At 47.9% G+C, this 25884-nt stretch overlaps 16 non-coding genes and 1 pseudogene across 16 annotated transcripts; 9 read left to right on the forward strand and 8 right to left on the reverse strand.

Annotated features, from left to right (window-relative positions):
• The first annotated feature begins 40 nt into the window (after nucleotides 1-40).
• On the forward strand, nucleotides 41-204 carry LOC135014142 (U1 spliceosomal RNA). Its single transcript, XR_010212702.1, has one exon. It is a non-coding gene; the product is annotated as a U1 spliceosomal RNA (small nuclear RNA).
• A 152-nt stretch (nucleotides 205-356) lies between these two features.
• On the forward strand, nucleotides 357-519 carry LOC135013989 (U1 spliceosomal RNA). Its single transcript, XR_010212574.1, has one exon. It is a non-coding gene; the product is annotated as a U1 spliceosomal RNA (small nuclear RNA).
• Nucleotides 520-1190: 671 nt separating this feature from the next.
• Nucleotides 1191-1354, forward strand: LOC135013934 (U1 spliceosomal RNA). Its single transcript, XR_010212521.1, has one exon. It is a non-coding gene; the product is annotated as a U1 spliceosomal RNA (small nuclear RNA).
• Nucleotides 1355-1506: 152 nt separating this feature from the next.
• LOC135014047 (U1 spliceosomal RNA) lies at nucleotides 1507-1669 on the forward strand. Its single transcript, XR_010212626.1, has one exon. It is a non-coding gene; the product is annotated as a U1 spliceosomal RNA (small nuclear RNA).
• A 671-nt stretch (nucleotides 1670-2340) lies between these two features.
• LOC135014204 (U1 spliceosomal RNA) lies at nucleotides 2341-2504 on the forward strand. The gene has a single exon (XR_010212755.1). It is a non-coding gene; the product is annotated as a U1 spliceosomal RNA (small nuclear RNA).
• Nucleotides 2505-2656: 152 nt separating this feature from the next.
• LOC135014090 (U1 spliceosomal RNA) lies at nucleotides 2657-2819 on the forward strand. Its single transcript, XR_010212663.1, has one exon. It is a non-coding gene; the product is annotated as a U1 spliceosomal RNA (small nuclear RNA).
• Nucleotides 2820-3493: 674 nt separating this feature from the next.
• LOC135013966 (U1 spliceosomal RNA) lies at nucleotides 3494-3657 on the forward strand. The gene has a single exon (XR_010212552.1). It is a non-coding gene; the product is annotated as a U1 spliceosomal RNA (small nuclear RNA).
• Nucleotides 3658-3809: 152 nt separating this feature from the next.
• LOC135014108 (U1 spliceosomal RNA) lies at nucleotides 3810-3951 on the forward strand (annotated as a pseudogene).
• Nucleotides 3952-4627: 676 nt separating this feature from the next.
• Nucleotides 4628-4791, forward strand: LOC135013925 (U1 spliceosomal RNA). The gene has a single exon (XR_010212512.1). It is a non-coding gene; the product is annotated as a U1 spliceosomal RNA (small nuclear RNA).
• An 8115-nt stretch (nucleotides 4792-12906) lies between these two features.
• LOC135014091 (U1 spliceosomal RNA) lies at nucleotides 12907-13069 on the reverse strand. Its single transcript, XR_010212664.1, has one exon. It is a non-coding gene; the product is annotated as a U1 spliceosomal RNA (small nuclear RNA).
• A 152-nt stretch (nucleotides 13070-13221) lies between these two features.
• On the reverse strand, nucleotides 13222-13385 carry LOC135014150 (U1 spliceosomal RNA). The gene has a single exon (XR_010212710.1). It is a non-coding gene; the product is annotated as a U1 spliceosomal RNA (small nuclear RNA).
• A 676-nt stretch (nucleotides 13386-14061) lies between these two features.
• LOC135014130 (U1 spliceosomal RNA) lies at nucleotides 14062-14224 on the reverse strand. The gene has a single exon (XR_010212698.1). It is a non-coding gene; the product is annotated as a U1 spliceosomal RNA (small nuclear RNA).
• A 152-nt stretch (nucleotides 14225-14376) lies between these two features.
• LOC135014190 (U1 spliceosomal RNA) lies at nucleotides 14377-14540 on the reverse strand. Its single transcript, XR_010212741.1, has one exon. It is a non-coding gene; the product is annotated as a U1 spliceosomal RNA (small nuclear RNA).
• Nucleotides 14541-15211: 671 nt separating this feature from the next.
• On the reverse strand, nucleotides 15212-15373 carry LOC135014144 (U1 spliceosomal RNA). Its single transcript, XR_010212704.1, has one exon. It is a non-coding gene; the product is annotated as a U1 spliceosomal RNA (small nuclear RNA).
• A 152-nt stretch (nucleotides 15374-15525) lies between these two features.
• On the reverse strand, nucleotides 15526-15689 carry LOC135013923 (U1 spliceosomal RNA). The gene has a single exon (XR_010212510.1). It is a non-coding gene; the product is annotated as a U1 spliceosomal RNA (small nuclear RNA).
• A 674-nt stretch (nucleotides 15690-16363) lies between these two features.
• LOC135014048 (U1 spliceosomal RNA) lies at nucleotides 16364-16526 on the reverse strand. The gene has a single exon (XR_010212627.1). It is a non-coding gene; the product is annotated as a U1 spliceosomal RNA (small nuclear RNA).
• Nucleotides 16527-16678: 152 nt separating this feature from the next.
• On the reverse strand, nucleotides 16679-16842 carry LOC135013910 (U1 spliceosomal RNA). Its single transcript, XR_010212498.1, has one exon. It is a non-coding gene; the product is annotated as a U1 spliceosomal RNA (small nuclear RNA).
• Between the last annotated feature and the right edge of the window lie 9042 nt (nucleotides 16843-25884).

A 25884-nucleotide genomic window follows, 5' to 3' on the forward strand; every position in this document is an offset into this window, starting at 1 on the left:
TGTGCCTGAGCAGCGGCCCTCCCCAGCCCTATCCCAAATCATACTTATTTTGCATAGGAGATACCATGGTCATGAAGATTGTTCTCCCAGGGTGAGGTTCATTCATTGCATTCTGGGTATGCTGACCCCTGTGATTTCCCCAAATGTGGGAAACTCGACTGCATTATTTGTGGTAGTGGGGGACTGTGTTTGTGCTTTCCTCTGGTCAGCTCTGGTAAAAGTCAGATTTCTTTGTCTCAGATCTTCCTCTAGCCTTGTTCTTCTTTCGAGAGTTCCCTTGTGCTGCCTCAGTTGGATCTCCTTCACTTGACAGGGGGGTACCCGAGCAGCGACCCTCCCCAGCTCTAGCCCAACTCCTACTTACCTGCCAGGTGAGATACTATGATCATGAAGGTGCTTCTCCCAGGGCAAGGCTCACCCATTGCACTCTGGGTGTGCTGCTCCTGCGATTTCCCCAAATGTGGGAAACTTGACTGCATAATTTGTGTTTCCCCTGGTCGGTTCTCGTATAATTCAGATCTCTTTGTCTCAGGTCTCTCTCCAGCCTAGTTTGCTGTCTGTTTCCACTTCTCTTTTCTTGAGCCGCTCCCTTCTATACCCTTGCGCACTATCCTTACTTCTCCCATCTGCTTACTTTGTGCCTTCCAATGCACAATGCAAACTACAGGTAGTGCTGCAGGTCCCACACCCTTTTACTTGCCGTACAGAGCAGCTCTGGAGCTGTTACAGAGCCCAGCTACTGCAAGAAATCAGCTTGAATGATTCAGGGGCTGAGGCATAGCCAACATGAGCCCCACACCGAAGGAGGGTGGAGATGTTTAATGCGAACTAGGGGTCATCCAAGCGCCGCAAAAGGCCGCCATGCCCTGCACGCCCCTTTTCTCTTTTCACATGCAGATGAGGGTTGAAGCCAACTTTGACCCACTGCTTGGATGACATCACCATATGCAAATCCATCTGCTGCAGGCCTTCCCCCAGGAATGCTTGCACTGGTTGTTGCATTTGGTTTGCTGTTTGGGGGTGCTTCAGTATTAGGCAGCCTTCTGCTCTCCCATGTTCATCTGAAAATATGTGTTCTCCCTGCAGTTGTTGTCCCCAGATGAGAGTTCCCTTGTGCTGCCTCAGTTGAATCTCCTTTACTTGACAGAGATGTGCCTGAGCAGCGGCCCTCCCCAGCCCTATCCCAAATCATACTTATTTTGCATAGGCGATACCATGGTCATGAAGATTGTTTTCCCAGGGTGAGGTTCATTCATTGCATTCTGGGTATGCTGACCCCTGTGATTTCCCCAAATGTGGGAAACTCGACTGCATTATTTGTGGTAGTGGGGGACTGTGTTTGTGCTTTCCTCTGGTCAGCTCTGGTAAAAGTCAGATTTCTTTGTCTCGGATCTTCCTCTAGCCTTGTTCTTCTTTCGAGAGTTCCCTTGTGCTGCCTCAGTTGGATCTCCTTCACTTGACAGGGGGGTACCCGAGCAGCGACCCTCCCCAGCTCTAGCCCAAATCCTACTTACCTGCCAGGTGAGATACTATGATCATGAAGGTGCTTCTCCCAGGGCAAGGCTCACCCATTGCACTCTGGGTGTGCTGCTCCTGCGATTTCCCCAAATGTGGGAAACTTGACTGCATAATTTGTGTTTCCCCTGGTCGGCTCTCGTATAATTCAGATCTCTTTGTCTCAGGTCTCTCTCCAGCCTAGTTTGCTGTCTGTTTCCACTTCTCTTTTCTTGAGCTGCTCCCTTCTATGCCATTGGGCACTATCCTGACTTCTCCCGTCTGCTTACTTTGTGCCTTCCAATGCACAATGCAAACTACAGGTAGTGCTGCAGGGCCCACACCCTTTTACTTGCCGTACAGAGCAGCTCTAGAGCTGTTACAGTGCCCAGCTGCTGCAAGAAATCAGCTTGTATGCTTCAGGGCCTGGGGTATAGCCAACATGAGCCCCACACCGAAGGAGGGTGGAGGTGTTTAATGCAAACTAGGGGTCATCCAAGCGCCGCAAAAGGCCGCCATGCCCTGCACGCCCCTTTTCTCTTTTCATATGCAGACGAGGGTTGAAGCCAACTTTGACCCACTGCTTGGATGACATCACCATATGCAAATCCATCTGCTGCAGGCCTTCCCCCAGGAATGCTTGCACTAGTTGTTGCATTTGGTTTGTTGTTTGGGGGTGCTTCAGTATTAGGCAGCCTTCTGCCCTCCCATGTTCATCTGAAAATATGTGTTCTCCCTGCAGTTGTTGTCCCCAGATGAGAGTTCCCTTGTGCTGCCTCAGTTGAATCTCCTTTACTTGACAGAGATGTGCCTGAGCAGCGGCCCTCCCCAGCCCTATCCCAAATCATACTTATTTTGCATAGGAGATACCATGGTCATGAAGATTGTTCTCCCAGGGTGAGGTTCATTCATTGCATTCTGGGTATGCTGACCCCTGTGATTTCCCCAAATGTGGGAAACTCGACTGCATTATTTGTTGTAGTGGGGGACTGTGTTTGTGCTTTCCTCTGGTCAGCTCTGGTAAAAGTCAGATTTCTTTGTCTCAGATCTTCCTCTAGCCTTGTTCTTCTTTCGAGAGTTCCCTTGTGCTGCCTCAGTTGGATCTACTTCACTTGACAGGGATGTGCCCGAGCAGCGACCCTCCCCAGCTCTAGCCCAACTCCTACTTACCTGCCAGGTGAGATACTATGATCATGAAGGTGCTTCTCCCAGGGCAAGGCTCACCCATTGCACTCTGGGTGTGCTGCCCCTGCGATTTCCCCAAATGTGGGAAACTTGACTGCAGAATTTGTGTTTCCCCTGGTCGGCTCTCGTATAATTCAGATTTCTTTGTCTCGGGTCTCTCTACAGCCTAGTTTGCTGTCTGTTTCCACTTCTTTTTTCTTGAGCCCCTCCCTTTTATACCCTTGTGCACTATCCTGACTTCTCCTCCTCTCTGCTTACTTTGTGCCTACCAATGCACAATGCAAACTACAGGTAGTGCTGCAGGGCCCACACCCTTTTACTTGCCTTACAGAGCAGCTCTGGAGCTGTTACAGTGCCAAGCTGCTGCAAGAAATCAGCTTGAATGCTTCAGGGGCTGGGGCATGGCCAACATGAGACCAACACCGAAGGAGGGTGGGGGTGTTTAATGCAAACTAAGGGTCATCCAAGCGCCGCAAAAGGCCGCCATGCCCTGCACGCCCCTTTTCTCTTTTCATATGCAGACGAGGGTTGAAGCCAACTTTGACCCACTGCTTGGATGACATCACCATATGCAAATCCATCTGCGGCAGGCCTTCCCCCAGGAATGCTTGCACTAGTTGTTGCATTTGGTTTGTTGTTTGGGGGTGCTTCAGTATTAGGCAGCCTTCTGCCCTCCCATGTTCATCTGAAAATATGTGTTCTCCCTGCAGTTGTTGTCCCCAGATGAGAGTTCCCTTGTGCTGCCTCAGTTGAATCTCCTTTACTTGACAGAGATGTGCCTGAGCAGCGGCCCTCCCCAGCCCTATCCCAAATCATACTTATTTTGCATAGGAAATACCATGGTCATGAAGATTATTCTCCCAGGGTGAGGTTCATTCATTGCATTCTGGGTATGCTGACCCCTGTGATTTCCCCAAATGTGGGTAACTCGACTGCATTATTTGTGGTAGTGGGGGACTGTGTTTGTGTTTTCCTCTGGTCAGCTCTGGTAAAAGTCAGATTTCTTTGTTTCAGATCTTCCTCTAGCCTTGTTCTTCTTTTGAGAGTTCTCTTGTGCTGCCTCAGTTGGATCTCCTTCACTTGACAGGGGGGTGCCCGAGCAGCGACCCTCCCCAGCTCAAGCCCAACTCCTACTTACCTGCCAGGTGAGATACTATGATCATGAAGGTGCTTCTCCCAGGGCAAGGCTCACCCATTGCACTCTGGGTGTGCTGCCCCTGCGATTTCCCCAAATGTGGGAAACTTGACTGCTTAATTTGTGTTTCCCCTGGTCGGCTCTCATATAATTCAGATCTCTTTGTCTCAGGTCTCTCTCCAGCCTAGTTTGCTGTCTGTTTCCACTTCTTTTTTCTTGAGCCCCTCCCTTTTATACCCTTGTGTACTATCCTGACTTCTCCTCCTGTCTGCTTACTTTGTGCCTTCCAATGCACAATGCAAACTACACACCCTTTTACTTGCCTTACAGAGCAGCTCTGGAGCTGTTACAGTGCCAAGCTGCTGTAAGAAATCAGCTTGAATGCTTCAGGGGCTGGGGCATTGTCAACATGAGCCCCACACCGTAGGAGGGTGAAGGGGTTTAATGCGAACTAAGGGTCATCCAAGCGCCGCAAAAGGCCGCCATGCCCTGCATACCCCTTTTCTCTTTTCATATGCAGATGAGGGTTCCAGCCAACTTTGGCCCACTGCTTGGATGACATCACCGTATGCAAATCCGTCTTCTGCAGAACTTCCCCCAGGAATGCTTGTACTAGTTGTTGCATTTGGTTTGTTGTTTGGGGGTGCTTCAGTATTAGGCAGCCTTCTGCCCTCCCATGTTCATCTGAAAATATGTGTTCTCCCTGCAGTTGTTGTCCCCAGATGAGAGTTCCCTTGTGCTGCCTCAGTTGAATCTCCTATACTTGACAGAGATGTGCCTGAGCAGCGGCCCTCCCCAGCCCTATTCCAAATCATACTTATTTTGCATAGGCGATACCATGGTCATGAAGATTGTTCTCCCAGGGTGAGGTTCATTCATTGCATTCTGGGTATGCTGACCCCTGTGATTTCCCCAAATGTGGGAAACTCGACTGCATTATTTGTGGTAGTGGGGGACTGTGTTTGTGCTTTCCTCTGGTCAGCTCTGGTAAAAGTCAGATTTCTTTGTCTCAGATCTTCCTCTAGCCTTGTTCTTCTTTCGAGAGTTCCCTTGTGCTGCCTCAGTTGGATCTCCTTCACTTGACAGGGGGTGCCCGAGCAGCAATCCTCCACAGCTCTGGCCCAACTCCTACTTACCTGCCAGGTGAGATACTATGATCTTCACTGTTAGGGCAATCAGGATGTGGAATTCCCTGCCAGGGAAGGTGGTAATGGCGGACTCTGTAATTGGATTTAAAAAAGGAATGGATACATTTCTGAATGAAAAAGCTATCCAAGGTTATAATACTTAAAATATCAACATGGTTAATCCGGGGGTAACATGAGTTGTAGTAGCTAACTTGTCATAAAACATTATTCAGCAAGTATGTAGAATCATCACAACTTAAAACAGGTTGAACACGATGGGCAATTTGCCTCTATTCAACCTCAAAAACTATGTTACTATATGTTACTATATTACTATGTTACTGTAGTATACAGAACACCACAATGCAATGAGCAGTGATAGTGAGCACTGATGAGGATACTAGAACTGACACTGAGCAGCAAGATGCAGCACTGGACTATTAGTAATGTACTGTAGTATGCTGAGCACAACAATGCAGCACAAGACAATGAGCAGTGATACTGAGCACTGATGAGGATACTACTGAGAACTGACACTGAGCAGGAGAGACACACTACTAGTATTACTGAGCAGCAATAAGTATCCACTGATACTGAGCACTGATATTGAGATTTCCACTGAGAGAACATAGCCACGTCCTCTCCGCTCTCTCTTCAATGCACGAGTAAAAATGGCGGCAACGCGCAGCTCTTTATATGGAATCCGAATCTCGCGAGAATCCGACAGCGGGATGATGACATTTTCCCTTGTTCAGGTTTTCCGAGTCAGGCGGGAACAACCGAGCCTGCCTCGGACCAGTGTAAACCACGTGGAGTTCATGGGGAATTCGGTTCTCGGAGAACCGAACCCGCTCCTCTCTACCTTATACCCATCAATTTTTTTTATTTTCAATCTAAGCCCCTGCAGTTTTCTGTAAGCATCTGCTTTGCTATGATGATCAACAAGTCACAAGGGCAAACACTCAGGGCTTGAGGCGTAGATCTTAGGACCAGCTGCTACAAGCATGGCAGAGGTGTCACTATCACTGGTGACACCCAGAGAGGTGGCGAGGGAGATTGTAATGCAGTGCGCGCAGATAAGCAGCGCAATGGTAAAAAGGAGGCATGGTTTCATAGGTAGGGGCGTGGCCTGGTGGCCTGAATCTACATTTTGTTGCTCCGGGTGTCTCGGGGGTTGGGGGCTGCACCGGGGACTAGTGTGTGAGCGGTGCTGGCTCCTGCACAGTGACAGGGCATGGCCACTAGAGATGTGCACCGGAAATTTTTCGGGTTTTGTGTTTTGGTTTTGGGTTTGGTTCCGCGGCCGTGTTTTGGGTTCGAACGCGTTTTGGCTAAACCTCACCGAATTTTTTTTGTCGGATTCGGGTGTGTTTTGGATTCGGGTGTTTTTTTCAAAAAACCCTAAAAAACAGCTTAAATCATAGAATTTGGGAGTCATTTTGATCCCAAAGTATTATTAACCTCAATAACCATAATTTCCACTCATTTTCAGTCTATTCTTAATACCTCACACCTCACAATATTATTTTTAGTCCTAAAATTTGCACCGAGGTCGCTGGATGACTAAGCTCAGCGACCCAAGTGGCCGACACAAACACCTGGCCCATCTAGGAGTGGCACTGCAGTGTCACGCAGGATGGCCCTTCCAAAAAACACTCCCCAAACAGCACATGACGCAAAGAAAAAAAGAGGCGCAATGAGGTAGCTGTGTGACTAAGCTCAGCGACCCAAGTGGCCGACACAAACACCTGGCCCATCTAGGAGTGTCACTGCAGTGTCACGCAGGATGGCCCTTCCAAAAACACTCCCCAAACAGCACATGACGCAAAGAAAAAAAGAGGCGCAATGAGGTAGCTGTGTGACTAAGCTCAGCGACCCAAGTGGCCGACACAAACACCTGGCCCATCTAGGAGTGGCACTGCAGTGTCACGCAGGATGGCCCTTCCAAAAAACACTCCCCAAACAGCACATGACGCAAAGAAAAAAAGAGGCGCAATGAGGTAGCTGTGTGACTAAGCTCAGCGACCCAAGTGGCCGACACAAACACCTGGCCCATCTAGGAGTGTCACTGCAGTGTCACGCAGGATGGCCCTTCCAAAAAACACTCCCCAAACAGCACATGATGCAAAGAAAAAAAGAGGCGCAATGAGGTAGCTGTGTGACTAAGCTCAGCGACCCAAGTGGCCGACACAAACACCTGGCCCATCTAGGAGTGGCACTGCAGTGTCACGCAGGATGGCCCTTCCAAAAAACACTCCCCAAACAGCACATGACGCAAAGAAAAATGAAAGAAAAAAGAGGTGCAAGATGGAATTGTCCTTGGGCCCTCCCACCCACCCTTATGTTGTATAAACAGGACATGCACACTTTAACCAACCCATCATTTCAGTGACAGGGTCTGCCACACGACTGTGACTGAAATGACGGGTTGGTTTGGACCCCCACCAAAAAAGAAGCAATTAATCTCTCCTTGCACAAACTGGCTCTACAGAGGCAAGATGTCCACCTCATCATCATCCTCCGATTCATCACCGTGTATATCCCCCTCCTCACAGATTATCAATTCGTCCCCACTGGAATCCACCATGTCAGCTCCCTGTGTACTTTGTGGAGGCAATTGCTGCTGGTCAATGTCTCCATAGAGCAATTGATTATAATTCATTTTAATGAACATCATCTTCTCCACATTTTCTGGAAGTAACCTCGTACGCCGATTGCTGACAAGGTGAGCGGCGGCACTAAACACTCTTTCGGAGTACACACTTGTGGGAGGGCAACTTAGGTAGAATAAAGCCAGTTTGTGCAAGGGCCGCAAATTGCCTCTTTTTCCTGCCAGTATACGTACGGACTGTCTGACGTGCCTACTTGGATGCGGTCACTCATATAATCCTCCACCATTCTTTCAATGGTGAGAGAATCATATGCAGTGACAGTAGACGACATGTCCGTAATCGTTGGCAGGTCCTTCAGTCCGGACCAGATGTCAGCATCAGCAGTCGCTCCAGACTGCCCTGCATCACCGCCAGCGGGTGGGCTCGGAATTCTGAGCCTTTTCCTCGCACCCCCAATTGCGGGAGAATGTGAAGGAGGAGCTGTTGACCGATCAAGTTCCACTTGACTTGATAATTTTCTCACCAGCAGGTCTTTGAACCCCTGCAGACTTGTGTCTGCCGGAAAGAGAGATACAACGTAGGTTTTAAATCTAGGATCGAGCACGGTGGCCAAAATGTAGTGCTCTGATTTCAACAGATTGACCACCCGTGAATCCTGGTTAAGCGAATGAAGGGCTCCATCCACAAGTCCCACATGCCTAGCGGAATCGCTCTGTCTTAGCTCCTCCTTCAATGTCTCCAGCTTCTTCTGCAAAAGCCTGATGACGGGAATGACCTGACTCAGGCTGGCAGTGTCTGAACTGACTTCACGTGTGGCAAGTTCAAAAGGTTGCAGAACCTTGCACAACGTTGAAATCATTCTCCACTGCGCTTGAGACAGGTGCATTCCACCTCCTATATCGTGGTCAGATGTATAGGCTTGAATGGCCTTTTGCTGCTCCTCCATCCTCTGAAGCATATAGAGGGTTGAATTCCACCTCGTTACCACTTCTTGCTTCAGATGATGGCAGGGCAGGTTCAGGCGTTTTTGGTGTTGCTCCAGTCTTCTGTACGTGGTGCCTGTACGCCGAAAGTGTCCCGCAATTCTTCTGGCCCCCGACAGCATCTCTTGCACGCCCCTGTCGTTTTTTAAATAATTCTGCACCACCAAATTCAAGGTATGTGCAAAACATGGGACGTGCTGGAATTTGCCCAGATATAATGCACGCACAATATTGCTGGCGTTGTCCGATGCCACAAATCCACAGGAGAGTCCAATTGGGGTAAGCCATTCTGCGATGATCTTCCTCAGTTGCCGTAAGAGGTTTTCAGCTGTGTGCGTATTCTGGAAAGCGGTGATACAAAGCGTAGCCTGCCTAGGAAAGAGTTGGCGTTTGCGAGATGCTGCTACTGGTGCCGCCGCTGCTGTTCTTGCGGCGGGAGTCAATACATCTACCCAGTGGGCCGTCACAGTCATATAGTCCTGAGTCTGCCCTGCCCCACTTGTCCACATGTCCGTGGTTAAGTGGACATTGGGTACAACTGCATTTTTTAGGACACTGGTGAGTCTTTTTCTGAGGTCTGTGTACATTTTCGGTATCGCCTGCCTAGAGAAATGGAACCTAGATGGTATTTGGTACCGGGGACACAGTACCTCAATCAAGTCTATAGTTGGCTCTGAAGTAATGATGGATACCGGAACCACGTTTCTCACCGCCCAGGATGCCAAGGCCTCAGTTATCTGGGATGACCATCGACTCCCAGCAGCAACAACAGCAGCGCCAGCAGCAGTAGGCGTTACACTCAAGGATGCATCGGAGGAATCCCAGGCAGGAGAGAACTCGTCAGAATTGCCAGTGACATGGCCTGCAGGACTATTGGCATTCCTGGGGAAGGAGGAAATTGACACTGAGGGAGTTGGTGGGGTGGTTTGCGAGAGCTTGGTTACAAGAGGAAGGGATTTACTGGTCAGTGGACTGCTTCCGCTGTCGCCCAAAGTTTTTGAACTTGTCACTGACTTATGATGAATGCGCTGCAGGTGACGTATAAGGGAGGATGTTCCGAGGTGGTTAACGTCCTTACCCCTACTTATTACAGCTTGACAAAGGCAACACACGGCTTGACACCTGTTGTTCGCATTTCTGTTGAAATACTTCCACACCGAAGAGCTGATTTTTTTGGTATTTTCACCAGGCATGTCAATGGCCATATTCCTCCCACGGACAACAGGTGTCTCCCCGGGTGCCTGACTTAAACAAACCACCTCACCATCAGAATCCTCCTTGTCAATTTCCTCCCCAGCGCCAGCAACACCCATATCCTCCTCATCCTGGTGTACTTCAACACTGACATCTTCAATCTGACTATCAGGAACTGGACTGTGGGTGCTCCTTCCAGCACTTGCAGGGGGTGTGCAAATGGTGGAAGGTGCATGCTCTTCACGTCCAGTGTTGGGAAGGTCAGGCATCGCAACCGACACAATTGGACTCTCCTTGTGGATTTGTGATTTTGAAGAACGCACAGTTCTTTGCTGTGCTTTTGCCAGCTTAAGTCTTTTCATTTTTCTAGCGAGAGGCTGAGTGCTTCCATCCTCATGTGAAGCTGAACCACTAGCCATGAACATAGGCCAGGGCCTCAGCCGTTCCTTGCCACTCCTTGTGGTAAATGGCATATTGGCAAGTTTACGCTTCTCCTCCGACGATTTTTATTTAGATTTTTGAGTCCTTTTTTTACTGATCTTTTGTGTTTTGGATTTTACATGCTCTGTACTATGACATTGGGCATCGGCATTGGCAGACGACGTTGATGGAATTTCATCTTCTCGGCCATGACTAGTGGCAGCAGCTTCAGCACGAGGTGGAAGTGGATCTTGATCTTTCCCTATTTTTGGAACCTCAACATTTTTGTTCTCCATATTTTAATAGGCACAACTAAAAGGCACCTCAGGTAAACAATGGAGATGGATGGATACTAGTATACTTATGGATGACGAGTGACTGACGACACAGAGGTAGCTACAGCCGTGGACTACCGTACTGCGTCTGCTAGTATAGAGATGATAATTAATGATATAAAAAATATATATATATAACTACTGTAGGTATATATAATATAATGACGGACCTGGTGGACACTGTCAGCAGACTGCTAAACTACTAGTATGAAGAAGATAGAAATAAAAACCCACCACAGGTAGGTAGGTATACAATTATGGACGAGCACTGACGACACAGAGATAGCCACAGCCGTGGCCTACCATACTGCGTCTGCTAGTATAGAGATGATAATTAATGATATAAAAAAAATATATATAACTACTGTAGGTATATATAATATAATGACGGACCTGGTGGACACTGTCAGCAGACTGCTAAACTACTAGTATGAAGAAGATAGAAAAAAAACTCCACCACAGGTAGGTATACAATTATGGACGAGTGACGACACAGAGGTAGGTACAGCCGTGGACTACCGTACTGCGTCTGCTAGTATAGATAATATACTAAATATATTACTACTGTAGGTATATAATATAATGACGGACCTGGTGGACACTGTCAGCAGACTCCTAAACTACTAGTATGAAGAAGATAGAAAAAAAAAACCCACCACAGGTTGGTATACAATTATGGACGAGTGACGACACAGAGGTAGGTACAGCCGTGGACTACCATACTCCGTCTGCTAGTATAGATAATATACTAAATATATTACTACTGTAGGTATATAATATAATTACGGACCTGGTGGACACTGTCAGCAGACTCCTAAACTACTAGTATGAAGAAGATAGAAAAAAACCCCCACCACAGTTAGGTATACAATTATGGACGAGTGACGACACAGAGGTAGGTACAGCCGTGGACTACCATACTGCGTCTGCTAGTATAGATAATATACTAAATATATTACTACTGTAGGTATATAATATAATGACGGACCTGGTGGACACTGTCAGCAGACTCCTAAACTACTAGTATGAAGAAGATAGTAATCAGTGTCCACACCAGTGCGCACACGGTCCACCCCCTACGGCCACGCTCCCCTTCATCAGCGGCCTCGTGATCCGGAAGGGCGGTGTGTGTGTGACTGACCTTAGGAAGAAACCGGAGCCTCCGCTGCAGTGACCCAGCAACCAGGGCACGGGAGTATACAGCGCCGCTGGGAGTGATGAAGCTGCAGTAAAGATGTCTATTAGACCTAGCCTGCTGCAGCCCTTGTAGATTCTCATAAAACAAGTTCTTCTTTTCTTGTCAAAATTAATAGCTAAGAATAGGCTGCCTGAGGCAGGCCCCTGTTAAGTGGCCTGCTACTGAAGGCACCAACTACAAACTGAGCTCCCTGTTCATGGAAGCGGGGTTATAGAGGAGGATGCGCTGAGCATCTTGGGAACAGTCAAAAGCTTTGAGCCGGTTGGTGCCTCAGATCAAGATCCTACTCTACACCCCAATGTGAATCCTTGTGGAGTCCAGTGTACCCCACAGAAGAAATTAATGTGTCACACCCATTGGCAGCAACCTTAGAATAGCTGCTGACGGGCACAATTGAGAAAGGAAGGGGGGGGGGGACATTTGAATCCAGCACATAGATGCAATTCAAATATGTAATTTGTACCTTCCTATTTTAAAATATAATGGATGAACCTCACCCTGTGAGAACAATCTTCATGATCAAGAGATCTCATATGCAAAATAAGTATGAGTTGGGATAGGGCTGGGGAGGGTGGCTGCTCGGGCAGCCCCTGCCCCGTCAAGTTAAGGAGATTCAACTGAGGAAGCACAAGGGAACTATCGTCTGAGGACAACAACTGCAGGGAGACCACATCTTTTCAGATGAACATGGGAGGGCGGAAGGCTGCCTAATACTGAAGCACCATCAAATATCAAACCATATGCAACAACTAGTACAAGCATTCCTGGGGGAAGGTCTGCAGCAGACGGATTTGCATACGGTGATGTCATCCAAGCAGTGGGCCAAAGTTGGCTGGAACCCTCATCTGCATATGAAAAGAGAAAAGGGGCATGCAGGGCATGGCGGCCTTTTGCGGTGCTTGGATGACCCCTAGTTCGCATTAAACAACCCCACCCTCCTTTGGTGTGGGGCTCATGTTGGCTATGCCCCAGCCCCTGAAGCATTCAAGCTGATTTCTTGCAGCAGCTGGGCACTGTAACAGCTCCAGAGCTGCTCTGTAAGGCAAGTAAAAGGGTGTGGGCCCTGCAGCACTACCTGTAGTTCGCATTGTGCGTTGGAAGGCACAAAGTAAGCAGACGGGAGAAGTCAGGATAGTGCGCAAGGGCATAGAAGGGAGCGGCTCCAGAAAAGAGAAGTGGAAACAGACAGCAAACTAGGCTGGAGAGAGACCTGAGACAAAGAGATCTGAATTATACGAGAGCCGACCAGGGGAAACACAAATTATGCAATCAAGTTTCCCACATTTGGGGAAATCGCAGGAGCAGCACACCCAGAGTGCAATGGGTGAGCCTTGCCCTGGGAGAAGCACCTTCATGATCATAGTATCTCACCTGGCAGGTAAGTAGGAGTTGGGCTAGAGCTGGGGAGGGTCACTGCTCGGGCACCCCCCTGTCAAGTGAAGGAGATCCAACTGAGGCAGCACAAGGGAACTCTCGAAAGAAGAACAAGGCTAGAGGAAAATCTGAGACAAAGAAATCTGACTTTTACCAGAGCTGACCAGAGGAAAACACAAACACAGTCCCCCACTACCACAAAAAATGCAGGCGAGTTTCCTACATTTGGGGAAATCACAGGGGTCAGCATACCCAGAATGCAATTAATGAACCTCACCCTGGGTGAACAATCTTCATGACCATGGTGTCTCCTATGCAAAATAAGAATGATCTGGGATAGGGCTGGGGAGGGCCGCTGCTCAGGCACATCTCTGTCAAGTAAAGGAGATTCAACTGAGGCAGCACAAGGGAACTCTCATCTGGGGACAACAACTGCAGGGAGAACACATATTTTCAGATGAACATGGGAGGGCAGAAGGCTGCCTAATACTGAAGCACCCCCAAACAACAAACCAAATGCAACAACTAGTGCAAGCATTCCTGGGGGAAGGCCTGCAGCAGATGGATTTGCATATGGTGATGTCATCCAAGCAGTGGGTCAAAGTTGGCTTCAACCCTCATCTGCATATGAAAAGAGAAAAGGGGCGTGCAGGGCATGGCGGCCTTTTGCGGTGCTTGGATGACCCCTAGTTCGCATTAAACACCCCCACCCTCCTTTGGTGTGGGGCTCATGTTGGCCATGCCCCATCCCCTGAAGCATTCAAGCTGATTTCTTGCAGCAGCTGGGCACTGTAACAGCTCCAGAGCTGCTCTGTAAGGCAAGTAAAATATTGTGTGGGCCCTGCAGCACTACCTGTAGTTTGCATTGTGCATTGGAAGGCACAAAGTAAGCAGACGGGAGGAGAAGTCAGGATAGTGCACAAGGGTATAGAAGGGAGGGGCTCAAGATAAAAGAAGTGGAAACAGACAGCAAATTAGGCTGGAGAAAGACCTGAGACAAAGAGATCTGAATTATACGAGAGCCGACCAGAGGAAACACAAATTATGCAGTCAAGTGTCCCACATTTGGGGAAATCGTAGGAGCAGCACACCCAGAGTGCAATGGGTGAGCCTTGCCCTGGGAGAAGCACCTTCCTGATCATAGTATCTCACCTGGCAGATAAGTAGGAATTGGGCTAGAGCTGGGGAGGGTCGCTGCTCGGGCACCCCCCTGTCAAGTGAAGGAGATCCAACTGAGGCAGCACAAAGAAACTCTCGAAAGAAGAACAAGGCTAGAGGAAGATCTGAGACAAAGAAATCTGACTTTTACCAGAGCTGACCAGAGGAAAGCACAAACACAGTCCCCCACTACCACAAATAATGCAGTCGAGTTTCCCACATTTGGGGAAATCACAGGGGTCAGCATACCCAGAATGCAATGAATGAACCTCACCCTGGGAGAACAATCTTCATGACCATGGTATCTCCTATGCAAAATAAGTATGATTTGGGATAGGGCTGGGGAGGGCCGCTGCTCAGGCACATCTCTGTCAAGTAAAGGAGATTCAACTGAGGCAGCACAAGGGAACTCTCATCTGGGGACAACAACTGCAGGGAGAACACATATTTTCAGATGAACATGGGAGGGCAGAAGGCTGCCTAATACTGAAGCACCCCCAAACAACAAACCAAATGCAACAACTAGTACAAGCATTCCTGGGTGAAGGTCTGCAGAAGACGGATTTGCATACGGTGATGTCATCCAAGCAGTGGGCCAAAGTTGGCTGGAACCCTCATCTGCATATGAAAAGTGAAAAGGGTTATGCAGGGCATGGCGGCCTTTTGCGGCGCTTGGATGACCCCTAGTTCGCATTAAACACCTCCACCCTCCTTCGGTGTGGGGCTCATGTTGGCTATGCCCCAGCCCCTGAAGCATTCAAGCTGATTTCTTGCAGCAGCTGGGCACTGTAACAGCTCCAGAGCTGCTCTGTAAGGCAAGTAAAAGGGTGTGGGCCCTGCAGCACTACCTGTAGTTCGCATTGTGCGTTGGAAGGCACAAAGTAAGTAGACGGGAGAAGTCAGGATAGTGCGCAAGGGCATAGAAGGGAGCGGCTCAAGAAAAGAGAAGTGGAAACAGACAGCAAACTAGGCTGGAGAGAGACCTGAGACAAAGAGATCTGAATTATACGAGAGCCGACCAGGAGAAACACAAGTTATGCAGTCAATTTCCCACATTTGGGGAAATCGCAGGGGCAGCACACCCAGAGTGCAATGGGTGAGCCTTGCCCTGGGAGAAGCACCTTCATGATCATAGTATCTCACCTGGCAGGTAAGTAGGAGTTGGGCTAGAGCTTGGGAGGGTCGCTGCTCGGGCACCCCCCTGTCAAGTGAAGGAGATCCAACTGAGGCAGCACAAAGGAACTCTCGAAAGAAGAACAAGGCTAGAGGAAGATCTGAGACAAAGAAATATTACTTTTACCAGAGCTGACCAGAGGAAAGCACAAACACAGTCCCCCACTACCACAAATAATGCAGTCGAGTTTCCCACATTTGGGGAAATCACAGGGGTCAGCATACCCAAAATGCAATGAATGAACCGCACCCTGGGAGAACAATCTTCATGACAATGGTATCTCCTATGCAAAATAAGTATGATTTGGGATAGAGCTAGGGAGGGCCGCTGCTCAGGCACATCTCTGTCAAGTAAAGGAGATTCAACTGAGGCAGCACAAGGGAACTCTCATCTGGGGACAACAACTGCAGGGAGAACACATATTTTCAGATGAACATGGGAGGGCAGAAGGCTGCCTAATACTGAAGCACCCCCAAACAACAAACCAAATGCAACAACTAGTGCAAGCATTCCTGGGGGAAGGCCTGCAGCAGATAGATTTGCATATGGTGATGTCATCCAAGCAGTGGGTCAAAGTTGGCTTCAACCCTCATCTGCATATGAAAAGAGAAAAGGGGCGTGCAGGGCATGGTGGCCTTTTGCGGCACTTGGCTGATCCCTAGTTTGCATTAAACACCTCCACCCTCCTTCGGTGTGGGGCTCATGTTGGCTATGCCCCAGCCCCTGAAGCATTCAAGCTGATTTCTTGCGGCAGCTGGGCACTGTAACAGCTCCAGAGTTGCTCTGTAAGGCATGTAAAAGGGTGTGGGCCCTGCAGCACTACCTGTAGTTCGCATTGTGCGTTGGAAGGCACAAAGTAAGCAGAAAGGAGGAGAAGTCAGGATAGTGCGCAAGGGCATAGAAGGGAGCGGCTCAAGAAAAGAGAAGTGGAAACAGACAGCAAACTAGGCTGGAGAGAGACCTGAGACAAAGAGATCTGAATTATACGAGAGCCGACCAGGGGAAACACAAATTATGCAGTCAAGTTTCCCACATTTGGGGAAATCGCAGGAGCAGCACACCCAGAGTGCAATGGGTGAGCCTTGCCCTGGGAGAAGCACCTTCATGATCATAGTATCTCACCTGGCAGGTAAGTAGGAGTTGGGCGAGAGCTGGGGAGGGTCGCTGCTCGGGTACCCCCCTGTCAAGTGAAGGAGATCCAACTGAGGCAGCACAAGGGAACTCTCGAAAGAAGAACAAGGCTAGAGGAAAATCTGAGACAAAGAAATCTGACTTTTACCAGAGCTGACCAGAGGAAAGCACAAACACAGTCCCCCACTACCACAAATAATGCAGTCGAGTTTCCCACATTTGGGGAAATCACAGGGGTCAGCATACCCAAAATGCAATGAATGAACCTCACCCTGGGAGAACAATCTTCATGACCATGGTATCTCCTATGCAAAATAAGTATGATTTGGGATAGGGCTGGGGAGGGCCGCTGCTCAGGCACATCTCTGTCAAGTAAAGGAGATTCAACTGAGGCAGCACAAGGGAACTCTCATCTGGGGACAACAACTGCAGGGAGAACACATATTTTCAGATGAACATGGGAGGGCAGAAGGCTGCCTAATACTGAAGCACCCCCAAACAACAAACCAAATGCAACAACTTTTGCAAGCATTCCTGGGGGAAGGCCTGCAGCAGATGGATTTGCATATGGCGATGTCATCCAAGCAGTGGGTCAAAGTTGGCTTCAACCCTCGTCTGCATATGAAAAGCGAAAAGGGGCGTGCAGGGCATGGCGGCCTTTTGCGGCACTTGGATGACCCCTAGTTCGCATTAAACACCCCACCCTCCGTCGGTGTGGGGCTCATGTTGGCTATGCCCCAGCCCCTGAAGCATTCAAGCTGATTTCTTGCAGCAGCTGGGCACTGTAACAGCTCCAGAGCTGCTCTGTAAGGCAAGTAAAAGGGTGTGGGCCCTGCAGCACTACCTGTAGTTTGCATTGTGCGAGACCCCTAGTTCGCATTAAACACCCCCACCCTCCTTCGGTGTGGGGCTCATGTTGGCCATGCCCCAGCCCCTGAAGCATTCACGCTGATTTCTTTCAGCAGCTGGGCACTGTAACAGCTCAAGAGCTGCTCTGTAAGGCAAGTAAAAGGGTGTGGGCCCTGCAGCACTACCTGTAGTTTGCATTGTGCATTGGAAGGCACAAAGTAAGCAGACGGGAGGAGAAGTCAGGATAGTGCACAAGGGTATAGACGGGAGGGGCTCAAGAAAAAAGAAGTGGAAACAGACAGCAAACTAGGCTTCCAATGCACAATGCAAACTACAGGTAGTGCTGCAGGGCCCACACCCTTTTACTTGCCTTACAGAGCAGCTCTGGAGCTGTTTAATCACTCAATTGGATTTTTCGGCCAGCATAATTTTTCTCTTACGTCCTAGAGGATGCTGGGGACTCCGTAAGGACCATGGGGGATAGACGGGCTCCGCAGGAGACATGGGCACTTTAAGAAAGACTTTAGATCTGGGTGTGCACTGGCTCCTCCCTCTATGCCCCTCCTCCAGACCTCAGTTTACTACTGTGCCCAGAGGAGACTGGGTGCTTTTCAGGGAGCTCTCCTGAGTTTCCTGACAGAAAGTATATTTGTTAGATTTTTTTATTTTCAGGGAGCCTGCTGGCAACAGACTCCCTGCATCGAGGGGCGGAGGGGAGAGATGCACACCTACTTCTGTGAGTTGATAGGCTCTGCTTCTTAGGCTACTGTACAGCATTAGCTCCAGAGGGATCGGTACGCAGGTCTCAACCTCGCCGTCCGTCCCAGAGCCGCGCCGCCGTCCCCCTCGCAGAGCCGGAAGATAGAAGCCGGGTGAGTATGAGAAGAAAAGAAGACTTCAGAGGCGGCGGAAGACTTCATGATCTTCACTGAGGTAACGCACAGCAGTAAAGCTGTGCTCCATTGCTCCCATACACCTCACACACGGCAGTCAGTGTAAGGGTGAAGGGCGCAGGGGGGACGCCCTGGGCAGCAATATAGACCTCTCTTTGGCAAAATAAATATATATGCAGCTAGGCACTGTATATATATATAAGAGCCCCCGCCATTTTTTTACTATATTTGTGCGGGACAGAAGCCCGTCGCTGAGGGGGTGGGGCTTCTCCCTCAGCACTCACCAGCGCCATTTTCTCCACAGCACCGCTGAGGGGAAGCTCCACGGACTCTCCCCTGCTTATACCACGGTAGAAAGAGGGTCTTAAAGAAGAGGGGGGCACATAATTAGGCGCATATATATATGGAAATACAGCGCTACTGGGTAAACATAAAATTATTGTGTTTTTTTCCTGGGTCATATAGCGCTGGGGTGTGTGCTGGCATACTCTCTCTCTCTGTCTCTCCAAAGGGCCTTGTTGGGGAACTGTCCTCAGATAAGAGGATTCCCTGAGTGTATGGTGTGTCGGTACACGTGTGTCGACATGTCTGAGGTAGAAGGCTCTCCTAGAGAGGAGCAGGAGCAAATTAATGTGGTGTCTCCATCGACAATGCCGACACCTGACTGGATGCATATGTGGAATGTTTTAAGTGCTAATGTAAGCTTATTACACAAGAGATTAGACAAAGCTGAAGCTAGGGAACAGTCAGGGAGTCAACCCATGCCTGTCCCTATGTCGCAGGGACCTTCGAAGTCTCAAAAGCGCCCACTATCCCAAATAGTTGACACAGATACCGACACAGATTCTGACTCCAGTGTCGACTACGATGATGCAAAGTTACAGCCAAAATTGGCTAAATGTATTCGATATATGATTATTGCAATAAAAGATGTTTTGCACATCACAGAGTCCCCTGTCCCTGACACGAGGGTACACATGTATAAGGGAAAGAAACCTGAGATAACCTTTCCCCCCTCACATGAGTTGAACGAATTATGTGAAAAAGCTTGGGAATCTCCAGACAAAAAGCTGCAGATTCCCAAAAGGATTCTTATGGCGTATCCTTTCCCGCCAATGGACAGGATACGGTGGGAATCCTCCCCTAGGGTGGATAAAGCATTGACACGCTTATCCAAAAAGGTAGCGCTGCCATCCCAGGATACGGCTACCATCAGGGACCCTGCTGACCGCAAGCAGGAGGTTACCCTAAAGTCCATTTACACACATTCTGGTACCTTACTCAGACCGGCAATTGCGTCGGCCGGGGTTGTAGCGCGGTGGCAGCATGGACAGATACCTTATCAGCAGAGATTGAGACCCTAGATAAGGATGCTATGTTATTGACCATAGGGCATATAAAAGATGCTGTCCTATATATGAGAGATGCTCAAAGTGACATTAGTCTACTGGGTTCTAGAATAAACGCTATGTCGATTTCTGCTAGACGAGTCCTATGGACCCGGCAATGGACAGGTGATGCCGACTCAAAAAGGCATATGGAGGTTTTACCTTACAGGGGTGAGGAATTGTTTGGGGAAGGTCTCTCGGACCTAGTCTCCACAGCTACAGCTGGTAAATCAAATGTTTTGCCTTATATTCCCTCACAGCCTAAGAAAGCACCACATTATCAAATGCAGTCCTTTCGATCACAGAGAAACAAGAAAGTACGAGGTGCGTCCTTTCTTGCCAGAGGTAAGGGCAGAGGGAAGAAGCTGCACAACACAGCTAGTTCCCAGGAACAGAAGTCCTCCCCGGCCTCTACAAAATCCACCGCATGACGCTGGGGCTCCGCTAAAGGAGTCCGCCCAGTTGGGGGCACGTCTTCGAGTTTTCAGCCACATCTGGGTTCATTCGCAGGTGGATCCCTAGGCAATAGAAATTGTTTCTCAGGGTTACAAGCTGAAATTCGAAGAGGTGCCTCCTCGCCGGTTTTTCAAATCGGCCCTACCATCTTCTCCCCAGGAAAGGGAGATAGTGTTAAATGCAATTCACAAATTGTATCTTCAACAGGTGGTGGTCAAGGTTCCCCTGCTTCAACAAGGAAAGGGAAATTATTCGACCCTGTTTGTAGTCCCAAAACCGGACGGTTTGGTCAGACCCATATTAAATTTAAAATCCCTGAACCTATACTTGAAAAGGTTCAAGTTCAAGATGGAATCGCTAAGAGCGGTCATCGCCAGCCTAGAAGGGGGGGATTTTATGATATCTCTGGACATAAAGGATGCATACCTTCATGTACTCATTTATCCACCTCATCAGGCGTACCTAAGATTTGCGGTACAGTATTGTCATTACCAATTTCAGACGTTGCCGTTTGGTCTCTCCAGAATTTTCTCCGAGAATTTTCACCAAGGTAATTACGGAAATTATGGTGCTCCTGCGAAAGCAAGGTGTCACAATTATCCCGTACTTGAACGATCTCCTCATAAAAGCGAGATCAAGAGAGCAGTTGCTGAACAGCGTATAACTTTCACTGAAGGTGTTACAGCAACACGGCTGGATTCTCAATATCCCGAAGTCGCAGTTGGTTCCTACGACTCGTCTGACTTTGCTTGGGCATTATTCTGGATACGGACCAGAAAAGGGTTTATCTTCCGATAGAAAAGGCCCAGGAACTCATGACTCTGGTCAGGAACCTATTGAAACCAAAACAGGTGTCAGTGCATCACTGCACTCGAGTCCTGGGAATGATGGTGGCATCATACGAGGCCATTCCCTTCGGCAGGTTCCATGCGAGGATCTTGCAATGGGACCTACTGGACAAGTGGTCCGGGTCACATCTACAGATTCATCAGTTGATCACCCTGTCCCCCAGGGCCAGGGTATCTCTCCTGTGGTGGCTGCAGAGTGCTCAACTTCTAGAGGGCCGCAGGTTCGGCATTCAGGACTGGATCCTGGTGACCACGAACGCGAGCCTCCGAGGTTGGGGAGCAGCCACACAGGGAAGAAATTTCCAAGGTCTTTGGTCAAGTCAGGAGACTTGTCTTCACATCAACATCCTGGAGCTAAGGGCCATATACAACGCCCTATGTCAAGCGGAGACCTTACTTCGCGACCAACCAGTTCTGATCCAGTCAGACAACGTCACCGCAGTAGTTCATGTAAACCGCCAAGGCGGCACAAGGAGCAGAGTGGCGATGGCGGAAGCCACCAGAATTCTTCGCTGGGCGGAGAATCGTGTAAGCGCACTGTCAGCAGTGTTCATTCCGGGAGTGGACAACTGGGAAGCAGACTTCCTCAGCAGACACGACCTACATCCAGGAGAGTGGGGACTCCATCAGGAAGTCTTCGCACAGATTGCAAGTCGGTGGGGACTGTTCCAGATAGACATGATGGCGTCCCGCCTCAACAAAAAGCTACAGAGGTATTGCACCAGGTCAAGAGACCCTCAGGCAGTAGCTGTAGACGCCCTAGTGACACCGTGGGTGTTCCGGTCGGTCTATGTATTTCCTCCTCTACCTCTCATACCCAAGGTGTTGATAATAGTAAGAAAAAGAGGAGTAAGAACAATTCTCATTGTTCCAGATTGGCCGCGAAGGACCTGGTATCCAGATCTGCAGGAAATGCTCACAGAAGATCCGTGGCCACTTCCTCTAAGACAGGACCTGTTGCAACAGGGGCCCTGTCTGTTCCAAGACTTACCGCGGCTGCGTTTGACGGCATGGTGGTTGAACGCCGGATCCTAGCGGAAAAGGGTATTCCAGATGAGGTCATTCCTACGCTAATAAAGGCTAGGAAGGACGTGACATCTAAACATTATCACTGTATATGGCGAAAATATGTTTCTTGGTGTGAGGCCAGGAATGCTCATACGGAAGAATTCCACCTGGGCCACTTCCTTCACTTCCTACAAACTGGAGTGAATTTGGGCCTAAAATTAGGCTCTATTAAGGTTCAGATTTTGGCCTTATCCATTTTCTTTCAAAAGGAATTGGCCTCTCTTCCTGAAGTAAGTACAAACTTTTGTGAAGGGAGTACTGCATATTCAGCCTCCTTTTGTACCTCCGGTGGTCCCTTGGGACCTTAACGTGGTGTTAAGGTTATGGTTTGAACCACTTAAAATGGTGGAGTTTAAATATCTCACTTGGAAGGTGGTCATGTTATTAGCCTTGGCTTCCGCTAGGCGAGTGTCGGAATTAGCAGCTTTATCACATAAAATCCCCTATCTGGTTTTCCATATGGATAGAGCGGAATTGCAGACCCGTCCTCAATTCCTGCTAAAAGTGGACTCATCCTTTCATATGAACCAACCTATTGTGGTGCCTGTGGCTACGCGTGACTTGGAGGATTCCGAGTCCCTTGATGTGGTCAGGGCTTTGAAAATTTACGTGGCCAGAACGGCTAGAGTCAGAAAAACAGAAGCACTGTTTGTCCTGTATGCAGCCAACAAGATTGGCACCCCTGCTTCAAAGCAGACTATTGCTCTCTGGATCTGTAACAAGATTCAGCAGGCGCATTCTATGGCGGGATTGCCGTTGCCTAATTCAGTCAAGGCCCATTCCACTAGGAAGGTGGGCTCTTCTTGGGCAGCTGCCCGAGGGGTCTCGGCACTACAGCTGTGCCGAGCTGCTACTTGGTCGGGTTCAAACACCTTTGCAAAGTTCTATAAGTTTGATACCCTGGCTGAGGAGGACCTCCTGTTTGCTCAATCGGTGCTGCAGAGTCATCCGCAGGAGCCCGTTTGGGAGCTTTGGTATAATCCCCATGGTCCTTACGGAGTCCCCAGCATCCTCTAGGACGTAAGAGAAAATAAGATTTTAAACCTACCGGTAAATCTTTTTCTCGCAGTCCGTAGAGGATGCTGGGTGCCCGTCCCAAGTGCGGACTACTTCTGCAAGACTTGTATATAGTTATTGCTTACATAAGGGTTATATGTTAGTTTTCATCGGTCTTGGACTGATGCTATGTTGTTTTCATACTGTTAACTGGGTAGTATATCACAAGTTATACGGTGTGATTGGTGTGGCTGGTATGAATCTTGACCTTGGATTAACAAAAATCCTTTCCTCGTACTGTCCGTCTCCTCTGGGCACAGTTTCTCTAACTGAGGTATGGAGGAGGGGCATAGAGGGAGGAGCCAGTGCACACCCAGATCTAAAGTCTTTCTTAAAGTGCCCATGTCTGCTGCGGAGCCCGTCTATCCCCCATGGTCCTTACGGAGTCCCCATCATCCTCTACGGACTACGAGAAAAAACATTTACCGGTAGGTTTAAAATGTTATTTTTTTCTCTGCAACCCACTGCTAAATTGTGCTTCCTAGCTGTTTTTAATAAAATCACTTAATTTAATCTAACTCTGATTACGTCAGAGAAGGCCAGGTACCCTACACCATAAGAGGGGGTTTGAAATTTAGACTTGTCTACTTAAAGATCACCAAAATATGATAACAAGGTCAATTACATCCCTGGGTGGGATTGAACCACCAACCTTTTGGTTAATAGCCCATGTAAGTGAAAGAGATCCTGAAGCACTCACTCATCATGGGAAAGTACCAATGTGTTTCTTACAAAAATTCTCCAGATTATTGACTTTTTAAAGTTTTTCTAGATGAATGCTTATTAGCCTTTGTCAGTATCTACTTTTGCAAGGTGTCTATGTGGCGCAATCGGTTAGCATGTTTGGCTATTGACCAAAAGGTTGGTGGTCCCAGTTTTTGATTACTTTAATTATAAAAAAAAAATGCACATAGCAGAGGATAGTTTCGATTAATCGACCTATTCTCTGCTATATGCATTTTTTTTTGTCAATTAAAGTAATCCAAAACTGGGATTGATATTTTTGCTCTTTTATTTTTACTTAAAGTACAATAACTTTTACCATTTTAATTTGTTTTAATAGTATATTGACAGTATTGTTTTCTTTCAAAAATCCAATTAATTTTCTTTACCCGATTATTAAAATGGTAATTGACAAAAACAAACTACATTGTCACCAGAAGAGCAATACAAAATGTACAAGTGATATATTAAAATCATCTTTCCAGCTTGAATTTCAATGATGCATTGGGGCAACGATTTTGTGAGAAACATCTTCACCCTTAAATAAAGATTTTCTTAATTCCTTACCTGTGTGCTAATTAGATATCACCTTGTTTTCACATTAAACAGACTTCCACATGCGAAAGCAGCAGGGATGCAGTGGCGTTAATGTTTCCTGGTGTCAACCTGTATTATTTCAGTAGACATTGAAATGAGGATGCATCTTGCTGCCTTTCCAATGAAGCAAGTTTAATTTAGTAATAGGTGAAAAACCATCCAAGAGCTGTTTAATCACTCAATTGGATTTTTTTGCAAGCATATTTCTTTTTCTCTGCAACCCACTGCTAAATTGTGCTTCCTAGCTGTTTTTATAAAATCACTGAATCAAATCTAACTCTGATTACATCAGAGAAGTCTAAATACCTAACACCATAACAGGGGGTTTGAAATTTTGACTTGTCTACTTAAAGATCACCAAAATCTGATAACAAGGTCAAATACATCCCTGGGTGGGATTGAACCACCAACCTTTTGGTTAATAGCCATACACACTAACTGATTGCGCCACAGCGACACTTTGCAAAAGTACATACTGACAAAGGCTAATAAACAATCATCTAGAACGTTTCCTAGAAAAACTTTAAAAAGTCAATAATCTGGAGTGTTTTTGTAAGATGTTTCTGCCATCAACCAATGAAGAAACACATTGGTACTTTCCCATGATGAGTGAGTGCTTCAGGATCTCTTGCACTTACATGTGCAGCAGAGTACTGCAATGGAAGCATGCTGGGCCCATAACCCAGAGGTAGACAGATTGAAACTATCCTCTGCTATATGCATTTTTTTTGTTAATTAAAGTAATCCAAAACTGGGATTGATATTTTTGCTCTTTTATTTTTACTTAAAGTACAATAACTTTTACCATTTTAATTTGTTTTAATAGTATATTAACAGTATTGTTTTCTTTCAAAAATTCACTTAATTTTCTTTTCTGTGTGCTAATTAGATATCACCTTGTTTTCACATTAAATAGACTTCCACATGAGAAAGCAGCAAGGATGCAGTGGCGTTAATGTTTCCTGGTTGTAGTGGGGGACTGTGTTTTACATGCCTTACAGAGCAACTCTGGAGCTGTTACAGTGCCCAGCTGCGGCAAGAAATCAGCTTGAATGCTTCAGGGGCTGGGGCATAGCCAACATGAGCCCCACACCGAAGGAGGGTGGAGGTGTTTAATGTGAACTAGGGGTCATCCAAGCGCCGCAAAAGGCCGCCATGCCCTGCATAACCCTTTTCTCTTTTCATATGCAGATGAGGGTTCCAGCCAACTTTGGCCCACTGCTTGGATGACATCACCGTATGCAAATCCATCTTCTGCAGACCTTCACCCAGGAATGCTTGTACTAGTTGTTGCATTTGGTTTGTTGTTTGGGGGTGCTTCAGTATTAGGCAGCCTTCTGCCCTCCCATGTTCATCTGAAAATATGTGTTCTCCCTGCAATTGTTGTCCCCAGATGAGAGTTCCCTTGTGCTGCCTCAGTTGAATCTCCTTTACTTGACAGAGATGTGCCTGAGCAGCGGCCCTCCCCAGCCCTATCCCAAATCAT

The sequence above is a fragment of the Pseudophryne corroboree genome, unplaced genomic scaffold (genome assembly GCF_028390025.1).
Source record: "Pseudophryne corroboree isolate aPseCor3 unplaced genomic scaffold, aPseCor3.hap2 scaffold_279, whole genome shotgun sequence".
NCBI classification, from domain to species: Eukaryota; Metazoa; Chordata; class Amphibia; order Anura; family Myobatrachidae; genus Pseudophryne; species Pseudophryne corroboree.